This window comes from Diabrotica virgifera, chromosome 5 (genome assembly GCF_917563875.1).
Source record: "Diabrotica virgifera virgifera chromosome 5, PGI_DIABVI_V3a".
Lineage (NCBI taxonomy): Eukaryota > Metazoa > Arthropoda > Insecta > Coleoptera > Chrysomelidae > Diabrotica > Diabrotica virgifera.
The window spans coordinates 235,800,318-235,812,021 of NC_065447.1; positions in this window are offsets into that span (position 1 = coordinate 235,800,318).

Consider the following 11,704-nt stretch of genomic DNA (forward strand, 5'->3'; position numbering starts at 1 on the left):
GTCCTGGCAACATGCAAATTTGTTAAAATGGGTCCTTTTTGAATAAGATTGTGCAAAAATTCCGAATTAGAACATTTTTCCTAGCGGATGCGCAGTGGCTTTCTGGACTATTTGTAATTTAATTCCGATTTTAATTCTGTAAAGTGTATTAGATAGGTAAAGCATCTCTTTATATGTAAAAAAATTAGCCAACTTCTAAATGGTCTACTTTTTGTTCAGAAAGATTTTAAAAAATTTGAACTTTGTTAAAAACATTTATATTGCAAATTTATTATGCAAAATTTATTAGGTCGATTTTAATGAAATTTGGTAGACCGTTTAAGTAAGTTATAAGAATTTTCTAAGCGAATTACTAAGGTTCTAAGTACCACCAAAGTGGTTAAGAAATATTGAATAAAAACAGGCGTATTTTGCCCCATGATTTGGTATTTATTGCTATATTGCAGAAAACGTAATACCTTAAGACATTTTTGACCAGTCGTATATCATACAAAATTCAATTATCTTTATTTTATTTCTTTACGACTTTGTTCCAAAATGAACCGTTTTAAAGTTATAAGCAAAGAAAGCAGAAAAAAATCGATGTTTTCCGAAATTTTTAAATATTTTAATTTTTTTATTAATGTTCCGGGCATATTTGAGAAGGAGCATATGTCAATTATTATTACTGAAGGTGTCACCTAACTTTATTTGCAAAAATCCGAATGCCACCTCTCACATCCAAAAATACACGTTTTTTACAGATTAGTCCTGGGGCCTGTTTCATAAAAGTTACTAGTTTACAAGTTACAAGTGTTGGCTGACAAGTATTTAAAAAAATTTTTTTTTTTGAGTGAATTTGATGGCCTTGGCCGAGCCAATTAGCCAGACATTTTGTTATTTTAAAAACAAACAAATTTGATTTTTCAATCAGAGGAATTTTAAAAATTTTGTTTCATAAAATGATTGTTGACACAAGTAAAAAAATATTTTTGACATTTGTTTTCGACAAGTGTAATAATTATTTAACATCAAACTCACGTCAAAACTATATCAAAACGTCATGTCTCGCGAGTTAGGAAAGGTAGAGTTAGTGCGTGAGATTAGAGCGAGGAAAGATATTTTATTTGGAAAATTTAGTCCCACTTTAATAAAGACGTTGAAAAGTGAACATTGGGGTAAAGTAAGAAAAATAGCACTTGCAATGGGTCTCATCAATGAAACCAAGCAATCTTCCTATTGCCGTGATGATCTTTGGCAAAATTTACGGAAGCGTGCAATGGAGAAGCTGGAAAATGCCAGAAAAACTTTTGGGAAAAAGATTTTGGGAAAAGATTCACCGGTTTTGAATGGAATTCAAAAACAACGGCAGAAATGAAACCAATCGCAAAATATTTTGATAATGTGTCCACCAATAATAGCCCGGAGCGAAACGAAAATCTAGACATATTTTTAATAATGGAGCTTCAACCGCCCAGGCACAATGGCTGTCATTCGTTATTTCCTCCATTTTTATAGAATTCGTTCGAAATCTTTAATTGAACTCCATCAGTGCATTAAAAGTAAAATTTACTTTTTGACGAAATACTTGTTTTCGTCGTCGATGCCGTACTACCACGTTGATTTCGTCCTCACTGTCGCTGGACCACATTTTTTTATGAGAAAATCGGACGGTGACAGGATATTAAGTGCCTGTCACTTTTCACTAATAAATGCTAGGAAAAAATGACAACTTTTCATTGATCTATTTTTTATGAAACAAAAACCTACTCACAATAATTGTAAAACAAACTTGTAAAAATAAGACTTATTACTTGTCACTGATAATATACTCTTGTCACTTTATGAAACAAAACTTGTCACAAGTCTTGTTTGGCACTTGTCCGACAGGAATTGTCACTTTTATGAAACAAGCCCCTGGTCTAGTAACATTGTAACCAGAGCCGTGCGGTACATCTTTTCAATATGATGCAAGTCTTCGAAATGCCGCCCCGAAAATATTATTGAAACTTACTTTTTATTTTTATTAAATGCACAAAATAAACGAAAACTTCTATTTTAAAAACAAAACATACTTTAAATTAAATGAAACATGTATTAACATTAAATAACATATACAAAAATTACAATTTTACCCTTCTGACTTTAATTTTGGCAAACTCGTCAATCAGATTGGTGTAGTCTAAAGTAGCTGTTAGTGATTACTATTGAAATGATTGCTAATTTTTTTAGTTTGTCTTATGGAGATTCCTAAATAGTTTTTAATAATTTTTAATTTTGAAAATTTCTTTCTCCACTAGCTACCGAGACAGGGATGTTAATAAAATTCTTAGTGATACAACTACATTTGGGTATAAAGAAATTAGGTTATTTTGGCACAAATAGTTCAAAACCCCTAAAGGTTTCATGGGGTATGGTCTTATTTAGGATATATCATTCAATTCTTCTAGACGATCATTTGCCTCTATATCCGATTCTTTTTCTGTTGAAAGTATTGAATGAAGAATCATACAATATATTTCTAGCGTTTTATCATTTATTTCTCTCAATTTAAAAATATCATCAAAAATTTATTCATTTATGAATTTCTAGAAGCGAAAATCGATCAATCAAAGAATTAATGGCAATATCTAAAATATAGATGAAAAAATTTATTGTAAATTTATATTCCTCTGATAAGAGGTCATCCACAGATTTTTCGTAATCAAATTAACGCTTTTTCTCCTGGTTATATAGCTTATCGAGATTTTTTGCAATTTCATTAGCAAAAATTTTTGTTTGGTCATAGCCAATTTTTCATTTTTAACTTTTCATTTTCTCAATAGTTTCTGACCGCATTTTTACACAATCTGACAAATTCATATTTAGTTACATGTTGCAACATCTTCGAGACTGAATTTATATGAAATAAAATATCATGCCAAAGAACTACACCGCATATTTTATAATTTTTAATATTTTTTGCTTATTCTCGTGCTTTGACTTAAGTTTCTGAATCTTTGTCGACTTCTTCTATTATTTCGAATAAGGCATCATGTATTTCACAAAATTGAAATCTGAAATGTTTCAATGCATCTATTCGACTTGACCATCTAGTATCACACCCGGTTTTAGAGTTAGTTGTGAAACATGTTTTTCAAAACTTCCTAACGCTTTATAGAACCAGAAAAAAGTGTACAGTTCTTGTATGATACAAAAAAAGGTTGTTGTTTCTGTAGAAGACAATTTCTTCACTTTTAAAACTAAGTTTAAAGAGGGCACGTAAAACGCTCTCAGATATTTTTCAAGTATTCTATTTTGCACACCCAGGGCCGGCGATAACGGGCCTACAAGGGATGCACTGCAGGCGGGCGTCCCTGTTCAGGGGGCGCCAAAATAAGCTTTTTTCTGTTGGTGTGGTACAAAATACCAATTTAAAAAACCGAAGGGCGCTTATTTTTACTAGTTTTGCAGGCGGACACCTTATACCCTAGCGCCGGTACTGTGGACACCCTTTCTTATTCCTATATTATTTTGATGTATTTTGATTTTACTGATTATGCCGCCCCTTATGATGCCGCCTGATGCGACTGCCTCACCGCATCATAGCACGGCACGGCCCTGATTGTAACCTAATGTATTGGCTATTGATTAAAAAAACCAAACACCGATTCTTGGAATACCCAGTTTTTTTGACGGGATATAACCGCCAGGTTAAACCATAAGTAGAAAAAACTGGTGTAACCAAAAACCGGTGTTTTGTCAACAACCGCCATACCCATTATCTATTGTTATGAATAATTTTCAAAATTTTTACAACCCTTATCCTTACCCAATTCTTATCCAACCCTTACTCTGATCTAGAAGGTTTCCCCATTCTGATTTTTTTAATTCAATTTAAAAGTAGACATTATGTATAAATATCATTTAAAATTTTATTACAGACTGTGTGGTAATTCCTTTCTTGTTAATTAAATAAGTAATTTGAATTGATTGTGTCCTTCGCTAAAATTGAGAAAACTCTAAATCTGTTTATCTAATCATATTATTTATTAACCAAGTCCCTTTTTTTCTTAATCTCATTGTCCTTAAAGTGGATTTCTTTCAAGCAATAAATTTTTTCTCTCAGTCTTCCCGTCCTTCAATACCTTTGAAAATTGGCTGCCATTTCGCTATTATAATAAGATTTATTGCCTTGTCTTTATTTTTCCGACATTGGAAAACTTTTTACTTATTTACATTTCTCGTTGGGCTTGCTTTAGGATTTTAACTTCGCCGATCACTTATTGACGTTTTCAACTTCTGGGTTTTATTTTCGAAAATATAAATAAGACATCCTAAGTGTACTTTAACCTTTCCTTTTTTTGGAAAAATTTAAATTTGTAGTAAGCGCAAAATTCATTATTTTTATTTGATATGGATTTTATTTGATTGGAAAAGCATTTAGTTCTTAATAAAATATTTGATCTTTTAATATTCCTAATATTTTAATATAATATGGGTTTATTGAGAAGCTACTTTCGTATTTTTAAATTCCCACGGAAAATTGGCTAATTGATATGGTAGGGGAGCCCAAGCGTGGATTTTTGCAGTTACTCGAACTCGTCAGAAAATCATATGGGAAGAAACCTTGCACCCTGTAAATGTACCTCTACCATATATTGGCTCTTAATACAGGGGAGTTATTTAAGGGGGGTCCGAAAAAATATCTTTAAAAACAAGGTAAGATAAGTATAACAAGTAAGTTAAGGATAAGTTAAGTACAGGGTTATTCACTATATTTTGACCTCCCCTGTAAACTGCTTTATTTATAGAATTAGAAAAAAATGTAAAATACAAAAGTTACTCCATTTTTAAATTATGATTTTTTTACATAATATATATCGTACTAGTGACGCCATCCATCTGGGCGTGATGACGTAATCGACTATTTTTTTAAAATAAGAATAGGGGTCGTGTGCTAGCTAATTTTAAAGGTTATTGAATTCTCTATTCAGTCATAAATATAAACATTAAGATAATTAATCATACAGGGTGTCCAAAAAAAATTTTTTAATTAAATTAATTGACAAAAAAAGGAGAATGTATGTAATTTCTTTAATTCAAAATATCTTCTACTGCCGTCAGAAAACAGAAGTAAATGTTTATTAAACAAATAAACATTACTTTTCACTTAAATTCAATGTTCAAGCTGCCACCCATCTGCCTCATGGCAGCTTGAACATTGAATTTAAGCAAAAAGCAATGTTTATTTGTGCAATAAACTTTTATTTCTGTTTTCTAACAGTAATAGAAGACATTTTGAATTAAATAAATTACATACATTCTTCTTTTTGTGTCGATTAATTTAATTCAAAAAAATTTGTTTTTGGACACCGGGTATAAATAATTATCTTAATAAAGTAAAAGACAGACGTACTCTCAATCATGAGAGAGTGCGTCTGTCTTTTACACTTCATTCAAAATGAACTCTCACATGCAACCCATTCAAAATTCATTTAATGTTTATATTATTGAATAAAGAATTCAATAACCTTTCAAATGAGCTAGCACACGACACCTATTCTTATTTAAAAAAATAGTCGATTACGTCATCATTTCCAGATGGATGACGTCACTAGTATGATAAATATGTCAAAAAGTCATAATTAAAAATCGAATAACTTTTGTATTTTACATTTTTTTATAATTTTGTAAAGCAGTTTATAGGAGGGTCAAAATATAGTGAATAACCCTGTACATGCAGAAAAGTGTATATTTCAAAAATCTGAAGATTTGGGCGGGGGTAAGAAAATGGGTGAGTCACAAAGTTTCACAAAAAAAAGCGAATATTTCACGAAATGAACGTCAGATCGAAAAACTAAAAAATACGTGTTCAATATTTTTCAAAAATCTATCGAATGATACTAAACACGTCCTTCTACGGATATGGGTAGGAGGTAAATTTAAAAAGTTAAATATTAACCCTTCGTTATTTCGCGAAATGTAGGTATATCAGATCGAAAACTGCAAAATAAACATATTTAATATTTTTGAAAAATCTATCGAAATACAACAAACACCACCCCCACGAAGGTGGGGTGGGGGGTTACTTCAAAATCTTAAATAGGATCCCCATTTTTTTATTGCAGATTTGGATTCCTTAACCTTAAAAACTTACCTTTTTGGTTTTACGACCTAATCTTCACAACCCAATAGGTCCCCATAACGCTCGAATATGTTTGGTAAATGTTGTAAGTTTTTATGCTTCTTGTGTACAATGTTTTCTCCTCTTAATGCCATTGTATTTACTGATAAAATAGTTGCTAGTACTGATTAACTTATTTTAGAGTATCCTGATGACGCAAATAATTTTTGCGAAAGCTCAATAAGAGTTTTTCTGTCCTTTAAATCAAAACCTCAAAAATAGCGTTTCAGTCAATACTACTTACCTAACCTAAAGCTAAAATCAATATTATTACAAAAATTAATATTAAAATTAAACTCACCTGGCTTCAGGGTTGAACCGTGTCATTTTTCTCCATACCGAGCTTTCTACATCCCCTCTGATTTATTCATCTGGGCTATCAGAGTCTCAGTTTTCTGATCCCACAAATATCTTCATTGTTCCCTGATCACTGCAGTATTGCTGTGGGGAACACAATGTTTTTAAAACTTTTTGCCTCTTAGTATTTTTTTGATAAGCCAGTTTTTATCGAGATTTGGCTTCTTGTCTAATATGTTTACATAAAAATTTTATGAGGGTTTTGTTCCTTTAAACCCCCCAAATATTTGTGTACCTTCCAATTAAACTAGGGATGGGAAAAACCTACCGGTTTTAACCGAAAACCGGTTTTTTTACTTCGCAATAACCGGTTTTACCGGTTGTTTTTTGTCACGGTTATAACGGGTTTTTTCTTTTTAAAGTAAAAACCGGTTATTAGGTTTTTACGGTGATTAGGATTAGGTTGGGTATTATTTTGGATCCCAACCATAATTATTATTCTCAAGTAATTATTTCAAACAAAACCATAATTAAAATTTTATTTTATAAATACAAAAGCAAACTGAAAGTGCAAACTCACATCAGATAGAAACAATTAAGTTTTATTATAATATTTCGTTAAAAAGCTATTTGTAACCATATTATTTACATAAGAAGTGATCTGGTTGAAGTTGACGCAAACAGTATCTATTTTTCACACTTGACTCTTGACATTGAAAGTGAGTGAATGACTTTTTCTGATTACCAAAAATAATGTTCTGACTATGAATATCGAATTACCGATTACGAATACGAATCTTCAAGAATTTCCCTACGTTTTTAAAACGATACACCCATACAGAAAGTATTAAATGAGTTAAAATATACCTATTATACAAAAATATACAAACGTGTTAAAAGAAATACATGATAAATTTTTTTTGATGATAGTAAAAATAAAAGATAAATTGCATTATCCAATTTATTTTTAAGTAAAATATTTATGTTGATATTATTTTTTTAAATCCCATTTGAAAGAGTCTGGGAAATTTTTTAAAAGTTGAAATGGTTGGGTTAAATTGTATATTATTGCAATATGTATATATTAATCTTACACTATATTATATTTAATAATAATCAATAAATGTATAATAATAATAAAATAAAAAATAAATATAATAATTAATAGAATAAAATGGTTTTATTAAAAATTGGGTTTTATTTATATTGATATTGATGTTCTTTCGATAGTACTAATGTTGATCATATTGATATCGAGTATCGAGTCGAGTGGAGTATCGCAAACTAAAGTGCATTGTAAATTTAACATTGTAAGCTATTGGATTAAAAAAACCGAAATCCGGTTTTTGAAAAAACCGGTTTTTTGGCCGGTTATAATCGCCAGGTTAAACCGTAAGCAAAAAAAAACGGTATAACCGAAAACCGGTGTTTTGTCAAAAACCGCCATCCCTAAATTAAACTATTATTGCGGTACCATTAGTTAAACAGTGTTTTTAAAATTTTTTATCGTTTTGTTTTTATCACAGTGTTTTATCGAGATGTGGCTTCTTTTATAATATCGTTCAAAATATACCCAAAAATAATAATTCTCGTATTATTACCAGGTCTCTATAATCGTACCCACCGTACTTACAAAAATATGTGGTAGATTTGACATATCTCGATATTATTTTCGAATTTTCGAAATATCTCGATAAAAACTGGCTTTCCGAAAAAGTACTAAGGTAAAAAACATTTAAAAACATTGTATTTAACTAATGGTACCAGAGCAATAATTTAATTGAAACGTACACAACAGTTTGGGGGGTTTAAGGGAACAAAACCCCCATATATTTTTTATTGGGTGCAAAAATTTCACTATAATTTTTTGGCCGTGATGTCCGTGCCATAAAATTCCACATGTCCATTTTCAATAAAAAATCTCTAATAGTTTTCGATTATTGGAAAATTGGAAAATTTCGACTTATTGGAAAAAATCGAGTTCCATTTGGTAACTTCAAATGGCTGTAACTTTTTTTATATGCACATTTGTACTAAGGTAAGTTAAGTTCAATCGAACTGTTTTTGATTCCAACAGAATATGTGATTTTATTTATGACCTGTATTTTTGTTACACCCTGTATCTTAGGCAATTATTTACGTATATTGAAATATGTATATGTAGACCGCGCTCTATCGCCGCTCCCGCTAGCAAAATTATTCCGATTAAATTTTTTGCTTAAACTTACTCAAAAAGAGGTCCTTATAACATATCCACAGGGTGCCAGGCGGTGCCGTGGTCGAAAAATTGTTTAAAATGTTTTTAAGCAAATTCACAAAAATAATTTTTTCACTTCTAACTAATTTTTTTAAGATAATTTGGGACATTCTGAGCAAAAAAGGTCTCTTGTGATTTTTCTCCAAAATTGATTGTTGTCGAGGTATACGCGAATTAAAATTTGAAAAATGCGAAAATGGCAATTTTCTTTTATTCGAAAGTGGCAGTTCTTTTTTAGATAATTTGGGTCATTCTTAGCCAAAAAGATCTCTTGTTATTTTTCTCTAAAATTGATTGTTGTCCAGTTATATGCGATTAAATATTTGAAAAATGCGAAATTGGCCATTTTCAAGGCTTAATAACTCGATTAAAAATTTTTATTCTGAAATTCAAAAAGTGACCTAATTAAATTTCAAACTCCTTCTTGAAGATCCTGAAGAGATTTTTGTCATTATTATATTACAAAGGTCTTATTTTTAATTATTAACAATTAGCGCTATAGTCCAGGATGTATCGTCGCCCCCGTTAGTAAAATTATTACGATTCGATTTTTTTGCACAAACTTACTCAAAAAGAGGTCCTTATAATATATCCACAGGGAGCAGGGCGGTGCCGTGGTCGAAAAATTGTAAACAATTTTGTTAAACATATTCACAAAAATAATTTTGTCAATGCGAACGGTTTGAGTTATTCTGAGCAAAAAAGGTTTCTTGTGATTTTTCTCTTAAATTGATTGTTGTCTAGTTATATGGCCATTTTCGCATTTTTCAAATTTTAAATCGCGTATAACTCGACAACCGTCAATTTTAGAGGAAAATCACAAGAGATCTTTTTTGCTCAGAATGTACCAATTTATCTAAAAAAAATTTGGTCGAAGTGAAAAAATTATTTTTGTGAATTTGTTAAAAAAAATTGTTTAAACAATTTTTTGACCACGGCAGAGCCCTCCACCCTATGGATATGTTATAAGGACCTCTTTTTGAGCGAGTTTGTGCAAAAAAATCGAATCGGAATAATTTTACTAACGGGGGCGACTATACACCTGGACTATAGCGCTAATTGTTAATAATTAAAAATAACAGCTTTGTAATAAAACAATGACAAAAATCTCTTCAGGACCTTGAAGAAGGGGTTTGAAGCTTGATTTGGTCACTTTTTGAACTTCATAATAATAATTTTTAATCGAGTTATTAAGCCTTGAAAATGGCCATTTTCGCATTTTTCAAATTTTTAATCGTATATAAGTGGACAACAATCAATTTTAGAGAAAAATGACAACAGACCGTTTTTGCTCAGAATGACCCAAATTCCCAGATAGCACAAGTACGTGTTATGGACATCCAATGGACGTACATCTGTGTACATTGGAACGTCCAATGGACGTCCCGCTAAGGTACAATGGACATCCGATGGACGTCCAACGAACGTCCAGAGTTCACAAAATTGGACGTCCATAGAACGTCCGCTACAAACGTACAGTGTACGTTGTTGAAGCTTTCAGTGTACATTTTATGTACATTCAATGTACGTCTTATGGACATTTTTATAGAGCACTTTTCAGAAAGCAATCTAGTGTCCATAGTTTTTTGAATACATACATAGCAAAAATCCTTTAGGTATAGGAAATAGTTCCTATAATACTAAACTTTAAAATATTACACAAAATACCTTTGCCGCAAATCGCCAGGAAATTTTGACATTCCTGTCAAAATTTCTTGAAGAAAAAGTCAGGACTTCCTTACTGTAAGGAAATGTCATTTCCTTACTGTAAGGAAATGATATTTCCGTACCGTTGTTAGTGTTCTACATAAATGATAGAAAACATTGTCAAGTTTGACAATTCAACCTCAATACGTTTCCATAGTAACCCAAGTAATTTTATTAGGAATTTCAAAGCACCATTTATTTGGGAATAAAATTATCGCGTTTTTTATAAATCAATCAATATCTGTCGAATTTTAAACAATTTGCGGAAAAATAGTATGTTTACCTCGTAGGAAAAGCCACATTCCTGGACTCTGTGTTGCTAAGTCTCGGCTTGCGCCTCGACTTAGCAATCTTCACAGTCGTCCAGGAATGTTAAGCTTTTCCTACCCGGTAAACAATGTACTATTTTTATTTCTCTTTATTATGTATACTTTATTATAGGAACTTCATTAATGCACGACTGCACTTGCACGATAAACAGCAAACACAAAGATATCACAGGACGTATTATATTGTATGTAATAACTTAATAAAGACAAAATTCAGATAATGGCGCCCTATGATGCATGCACATTAAGGGCCAATTTCTCATATCGAGTTCAACTCCAGTTTAACCTGAACTTCTAGTAAACGTCAGTTTAAAGTCAAAATCGTCTTTCTCAATTCGCACGTTCAACCGATGGCAGTTTAAACTTGAACGGTGGAATTCGGCCGTTCAAAGATTTCAGAACTCAGTTCAGATGATTCCATGGACTACGCATGCGTTGTATTAACACGAAACGCTGTCATAATATAAATATATCCTATTTTATTATATTAAGCCTAACGATAAACGATAACATTATTTTTGTTTTTATAACATTTATTTATAATTATTAAAATGACTATTTGACTATAAATACTTAAATTTAACTTTATTCAAAAACAGCATAAAAATGGTAGTTCAAAATGGCGACAGTTTTTTACCTTTTGCCATCTATTGGCATTTCTCGAAAGCTGTAGAACGAGCGCTGACATGAACGCGCAATGAGAAATGCATTTCAAACAAAACCACAGATCACGGGTGAACCTGGTTCAACTGAACTATAGATTAACGCAGGTATGAGAAATCGACCCTAAAAGGTTTATTTCTGTTCTGTTCCTTCCAAACATTATTTCTTAGAACTTGAGAGTCAGTACGATTGTATATTGCAAGCGGGTTTGCCATTCTGTGAGTTATCATAAATAAATCCTCCTTCAGTATTCCACAACAATTAACAGCGGTAATCCCCTAAAAGTACCTGCCTAGTACTACCTTT